We start from the raw sequence: 12,620 nt of genomic DNA on the forward strand, positions 1-12,620 counted from the left end.
GGTTAGGGTGTGGATGAAGTTTAGGATAGGGTGAGGGTTATTTTTTGGGTTAGGGCTACAGTTTGGGTTTGTGTTCAGGTTAGTGTTCAGGTTAGTTTTAGGGTTCGGGTTAGGATTAGGGTTTATGTTTAAGGTTAGGGGTAGGTTTAGGGTTAGTGTGAAGTTTAGGTTAAGGGTGAGGGTTAGGATAAGAGTTAGGATTAGTTGTAGGTTTATAGTTAGTGGTAGAGGTTAGGTTTAGGGTGTTAGGTTTAGGTTTATGGTTAGGGTAGGGTTAAGTTTAGGTTAATGTTAGGGTTAGGGTTAGATTAGGGTTACGGTTTGTTTTAGGGTTAGGGTCAGGGATAAGTTTAGGGATAGCATTAGGTTTAGGGTTGGGGATACGGTTAGGGGTTAGTGTGAGAGTTAGGGTTAGGTTTACAGTTCAGGTGAGGGTTTAGGGTAAGTGTTAGGGTTAGGGTTAGAGTTAGAGTTAGGGTTAGGGTTAGGGTGAAGTTTCAGTTAATAGTGAGGGTTAGGTTTAGTTTTAGGGTTAAGGTTAGGCTGGGTTTAGGGTGAAGTTTAGGTTAAGGATGTGTTAGAGTTAGCGTTAGGGTTAGGTGTTTGGGTTAAGGTTAGGGTCTGGTTTAGGGTTAGATTTAGGGTGAGGGTTCAGTTTAGGGTTAGGGTTAGGGTGAAGTTGAAGTTAAGGGGGAGGGTTGAGCTTAGGGTTAGGGTTAGGGTTTAGGGGTTAGTTTTAGGTTTAAGGTTAGGATTAGGTATAGAATTGAGGTTAGATTGAGGGTTTGGTTTAGGGTAAGTGTTAGGGTTAAGTCATGGTTAGGGTTTGGGCTAGGTTAACGTTAGAGAGAGGGTTAGGTTAAGGGTTGAGGTTAGGTTTAGAAGTTACGGTGAGGGCTAGTGCTAGGTTTTCATTTAACCTGAGAGTTTAGGGTAAGTTTTAGCATTAGGATTAGGGTTAGAGTAAGAGTTAGGGTCAGGGTTAGGGTTAAGGTTCGGGTTAGGGTTAGGTTTATGGTTAGGATTAGGGTTAGGGTCAGGGTTAGGGGGAGATTTAGTGTTATGTTTAGTGTTAGGGTTAGGATGAAGTTTATGTTAAGTGTGAGGGTTAGGGTTAGGGGTTAGGGTTCAGGTTAAGGTCAGGGTTAGGGTTAGGTTTAGGATTAGGATTAGTGTTAGGGGTCGAGTTAGGTGTTGGGTTAGTTTTAGTTTTGGTTAGGATTAGAGTTTGAATGAAGTTAGGGTAGGTTTAGGGTTATGTTTCGGGTGAAATTTTGGTTAAGAGTGAGGGTTCGGGTTAGGGTTAGGGTTAGAGTTAGGGAAAGTGGTTAGGGTTAGGTTTAGGCTTAAGGTTAGGTTTAGGCTAAGGATTAGTGTTAGACTTAGGGTTCGGGGTTAGTGTTTCAGTTAGGTTTAGGGCAGGGTTATATTTAGGATTAAGTTTAGGGTTAGGGTAAGATTTAGAGTTACGTTTGCAGTTAAGGTGAGGGTTTTGTGCAAGTGTTACGGTTAGGGTTAGGGTTAGGTTTACGTTTATGGTAGCGTTAAAGTTAGGGTAAAGGTAAGGTTAGGGTTAGGGTCAGGGTTAGGATTAGTATTAGGTTGAGGTTGAGGGTTAGGGTCAGAGTTATTTTAAGGGTTAGGCTTAGGGTTCCAGGTGCGCCAAGGTTAAGGTTAGGGTTAGGTTTAGGGGTAGGGTTAAGCTTATAGGTAGTGTTTGCTTTAGGTTAGGGATAGCGTGAAGTTTAAAATAGGGTGAGGGTTAGGGTTAGTGTTATGGCGAAGGTTTAGGTTAGTTTTCAGGTTAGTGTTAAGGTTATGTTTCGGGTTAAGTTTACGGGTTCTGTTTAGTTTTAGGGTTAGGGTTAGATTTTAGGTCAGGGTTAAGTTTAGTGTTACGGTTAGGGTTAGGGTTCCGGTTTGTGTTAGGCATTGTGGTTGGGCTGAGGGTTAGATTTAGGGTGAGGGTTGGGTAGGGTTAGGATTATGGTTATGGTAAGGTGTTAGGGGTTAGAGGTGTAGTTTAGGGTTAGGATTTGGGTGAGGATTCTGGTTAGGCATTGTGGTTTGGGTCATGGTTAGGTTTGGTTTAGGGTTAGGGTTAGGTTTATGATTAGGTTTAGGGTTTAGTGTTAGAGTTAGGGTGAAATTTTGGGTTAAGGTTTGGGTTAGGTTTTGGTGTAAGGGGTTAGGGTTTGGGTTAGGGTTATTGTTAGGGCTTAGGGGTGCAGGTTAGTGTTAGGGTTAGGGTTAGGGATAGCATTAGGGTTAGGGTTATGGTTGGCGATTAGTTTTACAGTTAAGGTCAGAGTTTAGTGTAAGTATTATGATTAGGGTTAGAGTTAGAGTTAGGGTTAGGGTTAGGTGTAGGGTAAGATTTAGGTTTAGGTTCAGGTTTAGGGTTAGAGTTAGTGTTCTATTTAGGGTCGAGGTTAGAGTTAGGGTTATGGTTACGATTAGGTCTAGGGTTAGGATTAGGATTAGGATTAGGTTTAGGGTTAGGTTCAGGGCTATTGTATGAGTTAGGTTCAGGGTTCTTGTGGACTAGCATTAAGGTTAGAGATAGGTTTAGGGTTAGGTTTTGGGTTTGGTGTAGGTTTAGGGTTAAGGTTAGGGTTAGGGTGTGGATGAAGTTTAGGATAGGGTGAGGGTTATTTTTTGGGTTAGGGCTACAGTTTGGGTTTGTGTTCAGGTTAGTGTTCAGGTTAGTTTTAGGGTTCGGGTTAGGATTAGGGTTTATGTTTAAGGTTAGGGGTAGGTTTAGGGTTAGTGTGAAGTTTAGGTTAAGGGTGAGGGTTAGGATAAGAGTTAGGATTAGTTGTAGGTTTATAGTTAGTGGTAGAGGTTAGGTTTAGGGTGTTAGGTTTAGGTTTATGGTTAGGGTAGGGTTAAGTTTAGGTTAATGTTAGGGTTAGGGTTAGATTAGGGTTACGGTTTGTTTTAGGGTTAGGGTCAGGGATAAGTTTAGGGATAGCATTAGGTTTAGGGTTGGGGATACGGTTAGGGGTTAGTGTGAGAGTTAGGGTTAGGTTTACAGTTCAGGTGAGGGTTTAGGGTAAGTGTTAGGGTGAGGGTTAGAGTTAGAGTTAGGGTTAGGGTTAGGGTGAAGTTTCAGTTAATAGTGAGGGTTAGGTTTAGTTTTAGGGTTAAGGTTAGGCTGGGTTTAGGGTGAAGTTTAGGTTAAGGATGTGTTAGAGTTAGCGTTAGGGTTAGGTGTTTGGGTTAAGGTTAGGGTCTGGTTTAGGGTTAGATTTAGGGTGAGGGTTCAGTTTAGGGTTAGGGTTAGGGTGAAGTTGAAGTTAAGGGGGAGGGTTGAGCTTAGGGTTAGGGTTAGGGTTTAGGGGTTAGTTTTAGGTTTAAGGTTAGGATTAGGTATAGAATTGAGGTTAGATTGAGGGTTTGGTTTAGGGTAAGTGTTAGGGTTAAGTCATGGTTAGGGTTTGGGCTAAGTTAACGTTAGAGAGAGGGTTAGGTTAAGGGTTGAGGTTAGGTTTAGAAGTTACGGTGAGGGCTAGTGCTAGGTTTTCATTTAACCTGAGAGTTTAGGGTAAGTTTTAGCATTAGGATTAGGGTTAGAGTAAGAGTTAGGGTCAGGGTTAGGGTTAAGGTTCGGGTTAGGGTTAGGTTTATGGTTAGGATTAGGGTTAGGGTCAGGGTTAGGGGGAGATTTAGTGTTATGTTTAGTGTTAGGGTTAGGATGAAGTTTATGTTAAGTGTGAGGGTTAGGGTTAGGGGTTAGGGTTCAGGTTAAGGTCAGGGTTAGGGTTAGGTTTAGGATTAGGATTAGTGTTAGGGGTCGAGTTAGGTGTTGGGTTAGTTTTAGTTTTGGTTAGGATTAGAGTTTGAATGAAGTTAGGGTAGGTTTAGGGTTATGTTTCGGGTGAAATTTTGGTTAAGAGTGAGGGTTCGGGTTAGGGTTAGGGTTAGAGTTAGGGAAAGTGGTTAGGGTTAGGTTTAGGCTTAAGGTTAGGTTTAGGCTAAGGATTAGTGTTAGACTTAGGGTTCGGGGTTAGTGTTTCAGTTAGGTTTAGGGCAGGGTTATATTTAGGATTAAGTTTAGGGTTAGGGTAAGATTTAGAGTTACGTTTGCAGTTAAGGTGAGGGTTTTGTGCAAGTGTTACGGTTAGGGTTAGGGTTAGGTTTACGTTTATGGTAGCGTTAAAGTTAGGGTAAAGGTAAGGTTAGGGTTAGGGTCAGGGTTAGGATTAGTATTAGGTTGAGGTTGAGGGTTAGGGTCAGAGTTATTTTAAGGGTTAGGCTTAGGGTTCCAGGTGCGCCAAGGTTAAGGTTAGGGTTAGGTTTAGGGGTAGGGTTAAGCTTATAGGTAGTGTTTGCTTTAGGTTAGGGATAGCGTGAAGTTTAAAATAGGGTGAGGGTTAGGGTTAGTGTTATGGCGAAGGTTTAGGTTAGTTTTCAGGTTAGTGTTAAGGTTATGTTTCGGGTTAAGTTTACGGGTTCTGTTTAGTTTTAGGGTTAGGGTTAGATTTTAGGTCAGGGTTAAGTTTAGTGTTACGGTTAGGGTTAGGGTTCCGGTTTGTGTTAGGCATTGTGGTTGGGCTGAGGGTTAGATTTAGGGTGAGGGTTGGGTAGGGTTAGGATTATGGTTATGGTAAGGTGTTAGGGGTTAGAGGTGTAGTTTAGGGTTAGGATTTGGGTGAGGATTCTGGTTAGGCATTGTGGTTTGGGTCATGGTTAGGTTTGGTTTAGGGTTAGGGTTAGGTTTATGATTAGGTTTAGGGTTTAGTGTTAGAGTTAGGGTGAAATTTTGGGTTAAGGTTTGGGTTAGGTTTTGGTGTAAGGGGTTAGGGTTTGGGTTAGGGTTATTGTTAGGGCTTAGGGGTGCAGGTTAGTGTTAGGGTTAGGGTTAGGGATAGCATTAGGGTTAGGGTTATGGTTGGCGATTAGTTTTACAGTTAAGGTCAGAGTTTAGTGTAAGTATTATGATTAGGGTTAGAGTTAGAGTTAGGGTTAGGGTTAGGTGTAGGGTAAGATTTAGGTTTAGGTTCAGGTTTAGGGTTAGAGTTAGTGTTCTATTTAGGGTCGAGGTTAGAGTTAGGGTTATGGTTACGATTAGGTCTAGGGTTAGGATTAGGATTAGGATTAGGTTTAGGGTTAGGTTCAGGGCTATTGTATGAGTTAGGTTCAGGGTTCTTGTGGACTAGCATTAAGGTTAGAGATAGGTTTAGGGTTAGGTTTTGGGTTTGGTGTAGGTTTAGGGTTAAGGTTAGGGTTAGGGTGTGGATGAAGTTTAGGATAGGGTGAGGGTTATTTTTTGGGTTAGGGCTACAGTTTGGGTTTGTGTTCAGGTTAGTGTTCAGGTTAGTTTTAGGGTTCGGGTTAGGATTAGGGTTTATGTTTAAGGTTAGGGGTAGGTTTAGGGTTAGTGTGAAGTTTAGGTTAAGGGTGAGGGTTAGGATAAGAGTTAGGATTAGTTGTAGGTTTATAGTTAGTGGTAGAGGTTAGGTTTAGGGTGTTAGGTTTAGGTTTATGGTTAGGGTAGGGTTAAGTTTAGGTTAATGTTAGGGTTAGGGTTAGATTAGGGTTACGGTTTGTTTTAGGGTTAGGGTCAGGGATAAGTTTAGGGATAGCATTAGGTTTAGGGTTGGGGATACGGTTAGGGGTTAGTGTGAGAGTTAGGGTTAGGTTTACAGTTCAGGTGAGGGTTTAGGGTAAGTGTTAGGGTGAGGGTTAGAGTTAGAGTTAGGGTTAGGGTTAGGGTGAAGTTTCAGTTAATAGTGAGGGTTAGGTTTAGTTTTAGGGTTAAGGTTAGGCTGGGTTTAGGGTGAAGTTTAGGTTAAGGATGTGTTAGAGTTAGCGTTAGGGTTAGGTGTTTGGGTTAAGGTTAGGGTCTGGTTTAGGGTTAGATTTAGGGTGAGGGTTCAGTTTAGGGTTAGGGTTAGGGTGAAGTTGAAGTTAAGGGGGAGGGTTGAGCTTAGGGTTAGGGTTAGGGTTTAGGGGTTAGTTTTAGGTTTAAGGTTAGGATTAGGTATAGAATTGAGGTTAGATTGAGGGTTTGGTTTAGGGTAAGTGTTAGGGTTAAGTCATGGTTAGGGTTTGGGCTAAGTTAACGTTAGAGAGAGGGTTAGGTTAAGGGTTGAGGTTAGGTTTAGAAGTTACGGTGAGGGCTAGTGCTAGGTTTTCATTTAACCTGAGAGTTTAGGGTAAGTTTTAGCATTAGGATTAGGGTTAGAGTAAGAGTTAGGGTCAGGGTTAGGGTTAAGGTTCGGGTTAGGGTTAGGTTTATGGTTAGGATTAGGGTTAGGGTCAGGGTTAGGGGGAGATTTAGTGTTATGTTTAGTGTTAGGGTTAGGATGAAGTTTATGTTAAGTGTGAGGGTTAGGGTTAGGGGTTAGGGTTCAGGTTAAGGTCAGGGTTAGGGTTAGGTTTAGGATTAGGATCAGTGTTAGGGGTCGAGTTAGGTGTTGGGTTAGTTTTAGTTTTGGTTAGGATTAGAGTTTGAATGAAGTTAGGGTAGGTTTAGGGTTATGTTTTGGATGAAATTTTGGTTAAGAGTGAGGGTTCGGGTTAGGGTTAGGGTTAGAGTTAGGGAAAGTGGTTAGGGTTAGGTTTAGGCTTAAGGTTAGGTTTAGGCTAAGGATTAGTGTTAGACTTAGGGTTCGGGGTTAGTGTTTCAGTTAGGTTTAGGGCAGGGTTATATTTAGGATTAAGATTAGGGTTAGGGTAAGATTTAGAGTTACGTTTGCAGTTAAGGTGAGGGTTTTGTGCAAGTGTTACGGTTAGGGTTAGGGTTAGGTTTACGTTTATGGTAGCGTTAAAGTTAGGGTAAAGGTAAGGTTAGGGTTAGGGTCAGGGTTAGGATTAGTATTAGGTTGAGGTTGAGGGTTAGGGTCAGAGTTATTTTAAGGGTTAGGCTTAGGGTTCCAGGTGCGCCAAGGTTAAGGTTAGGGTTAGGTTTAGGGGTAGGGTTCAGCTTATAGGTAGTGTTTGCTTTAGGTTAGGGATAGCGTGAAGTTTAAAATAGGGTGAGGGTTAGGGTTAGTGTTATGGCGAAGGTTTAGGTTAGTTTTCAGGTTAGTGTTAAGGTTATGTTTCGGGTTAAGTTTACGGGTTCCGTTTAGTTTTAGGGTTAGGGTTCGATTTTAGGTCAGGGTTAAGTTTAGTGTTACGGTTAGGGTTAGGGTTCCGGTTTGTGTTAGGCATTGTGGTTGGGCTGAGGGTTAGATTTAGGGTGAGGGTTGGGTAGGGTTAGGATTATGGTTATGGTAAGGTGTTAGGGGTTAGAGGTGTAGTTTAGGGTTAGGATTTGGGTGAGGATTCTGGTTAGGCATTGTGGTTTGGGTCATGGTTAGGTTTGGTTTAGGGTTAGGGTTAGGTTTATGATTAGGTTTAGGGTTTAGTGTTAGAGTTAGGGTGAAATTTTGGGTTAAGGTTTGGGTTAGGTTTTGGTGTAAGGGGTTAGGGTTTGGGTTAGGGTTATTGTTAGGGCTTAGGGGTGCAGGTTAGTGTTAGGGTTAGGGTTAGGGATAGCATTAGGGTTAGGGTTATGGTTGGCGATTAGTTTTACAGTTAAGGTCAGAGTTTAGTGTAAGTATTATGATTAGGGTTAGAGTTAGAGTTAGGGTTAGGGTTAGGTGTAGGGTAAGATTTAGGTTTAGGTTCAGGTTTAGGGTTAGAGTTAGTGTTCTATTTAGGGTCGAGGTTAGAGTTAGGGTTATGGTTACGATTAGGTCTAGGGTTAGGATTAGGATTAGGATTAGGTTTAGGGTTAGGTTCAGGGCTATTGTATGAGTTAGGTTCAGGGTTCTTGTGGACTAGCATTAAGGTTAGAGATAGGTTTAGGGTTAGGTTTTGGGTTTGGTGTAGGTTTAGGGTTAAGGTTAGGGTTAGGGTGTGGATGAAGTTTAGGATAGGGTGAGGGTTATTTTTTGGGTTAGGGCTACAGTTTGGGTTTGTGTTCAGGTTAGTGTTCAGGTTAGTTTTAGGGTTCGGGTTAGGATTAGGGTTTATGTTTAAGGTTAGGGGTAGGTTTAGGGTTAGTGTGAAGTTTAGGTTAAGGGTGAGGGTTAGGATAAGAGTTAGGATTAGTTGTAGGTTTATAGTTAGTGGTAGAGGTTAGGTTTAGGGTGTTAGGTTTAGGTTTATGGTTAGGGTAGGGTTAAGTTTAGGTTAATGTTAGGGTTAGGGTTAGATTAGGGTTACGGTTTGTTTTAGGGTTAGGGTCAGGGATAAGTTTAGGGATAGCATTAGGTTTAGGGTTGGGGATACGGTTAGGGGTTAGTGTGAGAGTTAGGGTTAGGTTTACAGTTCAGGTGAGGGTTTAGGGTAAGTGTTAGGGTTAGGGTTAGAGTTAGAGTTAGGGTTAGGGTTAGGGTGAAGTTTCAGTTAATAGTGAGGGTTAGGTTTAGTTTTAGGGTTAAGGTTAGGCTGGGTTTAGGGTGAAGTTTAGGTTAAGGATGTGTTAGAGTTAGCGTTAGGGTTAGGTGTTTGGGTTAAGGTTAGGGTCTGGTTTAGGGTTAGATTTAGGGTGAGGGTTCAGTTTAGGGTTAGGGTTAGGGTGAAGTTGAAGTTAAGGGGGAGGGTTGAGCTTAGGGTTAGGGTTAGGGTTTAGGGGTTAGTTTTAGGTTTAAGGTTAGGATTAGGTATAGAATTGAGGTTAGATTGAGGGTTTGGTTTAGGGTAAGTGTTAGGGTTAAGTCATGGTTAGGGTTTGGGCTAGGTTAACGTTAGAGAGAGGGTTAGGTTAAGGGTTGAGGTTAGGTTTAGAAGTTACGGTGAGGGCTAGTGCTAGGTTTTCATTTAACCTGAGAGTTTAGGGTAAGTTTTAGCATTAGGATTAGGGTTAGAGTAAGAGTTAGGGTCAGGGTTAGGGTTAAGGTTCGGGTTAGGGTTAGGTTTATGGTTAGGATTAGGGTTAGGGTCAGGGTTAGGGGGAGATTTAGTGTTATGTTTAGTGTTAGGGTTAGGATGAAGTTTATGTTAAGTGTGAGGGTTAGGGTTAGGGGTTAGGGTTCAGGTTAAGGTCAGGGTTAGGGTTAGGTTTAGGATTAGGATCAGTGTTAGGGGTCGAGTTAGGTGTTGGGTTAGTTTTAGTTTTGGTTAGGATTAGAGTTTGAATGAAGTTAGGGTAGGTTTAGGGTTATGTTTCGGGTGAAATTTTGGTTAAGAGTGAGGGTTCGGGTTAGGGTTAGGGTTAGAGTTAGGGAAAGTGGTTAGGGTTAGGTTTAGGCTTAAGGTTAGGTTTAGGCTAAGGATTAGTGTTAGACTTAGGGTTCGGGGTTAGTGTTTCAGTTAGGTTTAGGGCAGGGTTATATTTAGGATTAAGTTTAGGGTTAGGGTAAGATTTAGAGTTACGTTTGCAGTTAAGGTGAGGGTTTTGTGCAAGTGTTACGGTTAGGGTTAGGGTTAGGTTTACGTTTACGGTAGCGTTAAAGTTAGGGTAAAGGTAAGGTTAGGGTTAGGGTCAGGGTTAGGATTAATATTAGGTTGAGGTTGTGGGTTAGGGTCAGAGTTATTTTAAGGGTTAGGCTTAGGGTTCCAGGTGCGCCAAGGTTAAGGTTAGGGTTAGGTTTAGGGGTAGGGTTAAGCTTATAGGTAGTGTTTGCTTTAGGTTAGGGATAGCGTGAAGTTTAAAATAGGGTGAGGGTTAGGGTTAGTGTTATGGCGAAGGTTTAGGTTAGTTTTCAGATTAGTGTTAAGGTTATGTTTCGGGATAAGTTTACGGGTTCTGTTTAGTTTTAGGGTTAGGGTTAGATTTTAGGTCAGGGTTAAGTTTAGTGTTACGGTTAGGGTTAGGGTTCCGGTTTGTGTTAGGCATTGTGGTTGGGCTGAGGGTTAGATTTAGGGTGAGGGTTGGGTAGGGTTAGGATTATGGTTATGGTAAGGTGTTAGGGGTTAGAGGTGTAGTTTAGGGTTAGGATTTGGGTGAGGATTCTGGTTAGGCATTGTGGTTTGGGTCATGGTTAGGTTTGGTTTAGGGTTAGGGTTAGGTTTATGATTAGGTTTAGGGTTAGTGTTAGAGTTAGGGTGAAATTTTGGGTTAAGGTTTGGGTTAGGCTTTGGTGTAAGGGGTTAGGGTTTGGGTTAGGGTTATTGTTAGGGCTTAGGGGTGCAGGTTAGTGTTAGGGTTAGGGTTAGGGATAGCATTAGGGTTAGGGTTATGGTTGGCGATTAGTTTTACAGTTAAGGTCAGAGTTTAGTGTAAGTATTATGATTAGGGTTAGAGTTAGAGTTAGGGTTAGGGTTAGGTGTAGGGTAAGATTTAGGTTTACGTTCAGGTTTAGGGTTAGAGTTAGTGTTCTATTTAGGGTCGAGGTTAGAGTTAGGGTTATGGTTACGATTAGGTCTAGGGTTAGGATTAGGATTAGGATTAGGTTTAGGGTTAGGTTCAGGGCTATTGTATGAGTTAGGTTCAGGGTTCTTGTGGACTAGCATTAAGGTTAGAGATAGGTTTAGGGTTAGGTTTTGGGTTTGGTGTAGGTTTAGGGTTAAGGTTAGGGTTAGGGTGTGGATGAAGTTTAGGATAGGGTGAGGGTTATTTTTTGGGTTAGGGCTACAGTTTGGGTTTGTGTTCAGGTTAGTGTTCAGGTTAGTTTTAGGGTTCGGGTTAGGATTAGGGTTTATGTTTAAGGTTGGGGTAGGTTTAGGGTTAGTGTGAAGTTTAGGTTAAGGGTGAGGGTTAGGATAAGAGTTAGGATTAGTTGTAGGTTTATAGTTAGTGGTAGAGGTTAGGTTTAGGGTGTTAGGTTTAGGTTTATGGTTAGGGTAGGGTTAAGTTTAGGTTAATGTTAGGGTTAGGGTTAGATTAGGGTTACGGTTTGTTTTAGGGTTAGGGTCAGGGATAAGTTTAGGGATAGCATTAGGTTTAGGGTTGGGGATACGGTTAGGGGTTAGTGTGAGAGTTAGGGTTAGGTTTACAGTTCAGGTGAGGGTTTAGGGTAAGTGTTAGGGTTAGGGTTAGAGTTAGAGTTAGGGTTAGGGTTAGGGTGAAGTTTCAGTTAATAGTGAGGGTTAGGTTTAGTTTTAGGGTTAAGGTTAGGCTGGGTTTAGGGTGAAGTTTAGGTTAAGGATGTGTTAGAGTTAGCGTTAGGGTTAGGTGTTTGGGGTAAGGTTAGGGTCTGGTTTAGGGTTAGATTTAGGGTGAGGGTTCAGTTTAGGGTTAGGGTTAGGGTGAAGTTGAAGTTAAGGGGGAGGGTTGAGCTTAGGGTTAGGGTTAGGGTTTAGGGGTTAGTTTTAGGTTTAAGGTTAGGATTAGGTATAGAATTGAGGTTAGATTGAGGGTTTGGTTTAGGGTAAGTGTTAGGGTTAAGTCATGGTTAGGGTTTGGGCTAGGTTAACGTTAGAGAGAGGGTTAGGTTAAGGGTTGAGGTTAGGTTTAGAAGTTACGGTGAGGGCTAGTGCTAGGTTTTCATTTAACCTGAGAGTTTAGGGTAAGTTTTAGCATTAGGATTAGGGTTAGAGTAAGAGTTAGGGTCAGGGTTAGGGTTAAGGTTCGGGTTAGGGTTAGGTTTATGGTTAGGATTAGGGTTAGGGTCAGGGTTAGGGGAGATTTAGTGTTATGTTTAGTGTTAGGGTTAGGATGAAGTTTATGTTAAGTGTGAGGGTTAGGGTTAGGGGTTAGGGTTCAGGTTAAGGTCAGGGTTAGGGTTAGGTTTAGGATTAGGATCAGTGTTAGGGGTCGAGTTAGGTGTTGGGTTAGTTTTAGTTTTGGTTAGGATTAGAGTTTGAATGAAGTTAGGGTAGGTTTAGGGTTATGTTTTGGATGAAATTTTGGTTAAGAGTGAGGGTTCGGGTTAGGGTTAGGGTTAGAGTTAGGGAAAGTGGTTAGGGTTAGGTTTAGGCTTAAGGTTAGGTTTAGGCTAAGGATTAGTGTTAGACTTAGGGTTAGGGGTTAGTGTTTCAGTTAGGTTTAGGGCAGGGTTATATTTAGGATTAAGTTTAGGGTTAGGGTAAGATTTAGAGTTACGTTTGCAGTTAAGGTGAGGGTTTTGTGCAAGTGTTACGGTTAGGGTTAGGGTTAGGTTTACGTTTATGGTAGCGTTAAAGTTAGGGTAAAGGTAAGGTTAGGGTTAGGGTCAGGGTTAGGATTAGTATTAGGTTGAGGTTGAGGGTTAGGGTCAGAGTTATTTTAAGGGTTAGGCTTAGGGTTCCAGGTGCGCCAAGGTTAAGGTTAGGGTTAGGTTTAGGGGTAGGGTTCAGCTTATAGGTAGTGTTTGCTTTAGGTTAGGGATAGCGTGAAGTTTAAAATAGGGTGAGGGTTAGGGTTAGTGTTATGGCGAAGGTTTAGGTTAGTTTTCATGTTAGTGTTAAGGTTATGTTTCGGGTTAAGTTTACGGGTTCCGTTTAGTTTTAGGGTTAGGGTTAGATTTTAGGTCAGGGTTAAGTTTAGTGTTACGGTTAGGGTTAGGGTTCCGGTTTGTGTTAGGCATTGTGGTTGGGCTGAGGGTTAGATTTAGGGTGAGGGTTGGGTAGGGTTAGGATTATGGTTATGGTAAGGTGTTAGGGGTTAGAGGTGTAGTTTAGGGTTAGGATTTGGGTGAGGATTCTGGTTAGGCATTGTGGTTTGGGTCATGGTTAGGTTTGGTTTAGGGTTAGGGTTAGGTTTATGATTAGGTTTAGGGTTAGTGTTAGAGTTAGGGTGAAATTTTGGGTTAAGGTTTGGG

Source organism: Elephas maximus, chromosome X (assembly GCF_024166365.1).
Source record: "Elephas maximus indicus isolate mEleMax1 chromosome X, mEleMax1 primary haplotype, whole genome shotgun sequence".
In the NCBI taxonomy this organism is placed as follows: domain Eukaryota; kingdom Metazoa; phylum Chordata; class Mammalia; order Proboscidea; family Elephantidae; genus Elephas; species Elephas maximus.